The sequence below is a fragment of the Helianthus annuus genome, chromosome 4, assembly GCF_002127325.2.
Source record: "Helianthus annuus cultivar XRQ/B chromosome 4, HanXRQr2.0-SUNRISE, whole genome shotgun sequence".
NCBI classification, from domain to species: Eukaryota; Viridiplantae; Streptophyta; class Magnoliopsida; order Asterales; family Asteraceae; genus Helianthus; species Helianthus annuus.
In genome coordinates, this window is record NC_035436.2 from 37,609,816 (window position 1) to 37,611,197 (window position 1,382).

Sequence of the window (1,382 nt, forward strand, 5' to 3'; positions counted from 1 at the left end):
TAGGTGTACAAATAAACAACAAATTCTTAACATGCTTATTTCAACAAATTTGGCTAAAAAGCAAGACTAAATTTCACAGTTGTTCACAGGTCGCTCAATTAGGCATTATAACAAACAAGATATGATCACTTAAACTCTACTTTAATATTTCTTACTTTGGAAGCTTAGTTACTGAATTCCTTTACAATAAGTCAATAACTTCAAAAAGGTCTGTGTGAATGTGTGATATATAGTTGCACGAGAAATTTCTAAAAATTATGTTTTGGGATTTGATAATGTAAAAATTGGTTGCTTTATTGTTGACCATGAAATACTCGTATAAATGACCCGTGTGTACATGGCAAACAAGAACTTGAGGTATGTGACTGAGATATTTGACAATCTTTTATATTGCAGAGCATAACTAGCAAGGATATATGGTCTAAAACGGGTTCAAGTAACAGGGTTGCAAACAAGCCGAGCCAAGCCCAAGCTCATATAAGTTATGAAAGCTCGAGCTCAGTTCGATTCAAGCTTTGTTTTTAAAGCTCAAGCTCGGCTGCTAGGTAATTTTTCAAACTCGGGTTCGATAAAGGAATTTCAGGCTTGGGCTTATTTATTAAATAAGCTAGTTTTTAGGCTTGGGCTCAAGCCATATGGTTTATTTTCTACAATTCAAGATTGTATTGGTGCATCCATCGCATGGCCCTATCCATTCATCTCGGTATGTATTTGTTAAACTTGTGATACAAATAATTTTAATATCATGGAACTTAATGCTTATACATGGATGGTTTATTTGTAGGTAGTCCATGAGGATTGAGGGCGCATGATGACTCAAGATTTTATGCTTCTTATTTCTTTAATTGCTTTTAATTTCTTTGTTAAATGTTAAGACTTTATGTTAGATAATGTTATAACTTATTTATGGTTAGTGTTTTTGTTATGAACATGCTTATTTGAAATAGAATGAAGTTTTATTTCTTTCATTAGTTGATGTTATACAATAACTATTAGGATGTTATATGGTGATGGTCTATTTATAAAATTGGTTTTATAAACTTATTTGGGATATTAGGACCATTTTCTTGATATTAAAGTAGCTATAACGTTACATCATAAGGGTCTTTAAATTAATTTTTAACGACGCTTGTACGTGTATCAAAAGATTAAACGTAGGTAATCACATATTAGAACATTGTAAAAGTGTTCTAATATGTTTTTTAGGACGCTATTTAAGTTGTCTATAGACATATTATGCCACCATAAAATTGGTTTTATAATCTTATTTGTTATATTAGGACACATTTCTTAGTACTAAATTAGCAATATTGTTACATCATAAGGGTCCTATCAATTAATTTCTAAGGACACTTGTAAGTGTATCAAAAGATTAAAAGTAT

The 1,382-nt window shown here is 30.7% G+C and overlaps 1 long non-coding RNA gene across 1 annotated transcript; it reads left to right on the forward strand.

The window, feature by feature from the left end:
- Window positions 1-589: 589 nt before the first annotated feature.
- LOC118491645 lies at window positions 590-946 on the forward strand. The gene is made up of 2 exons (XR_004891694.1): window positions 590-703; window positions 785-946. It is a non-coding gene; the product is annotated as an uncharacterized LOC118491645 (long non-coding RNA).
- Window positions 947-1,382: the final 436 nt, after the last annotated feature.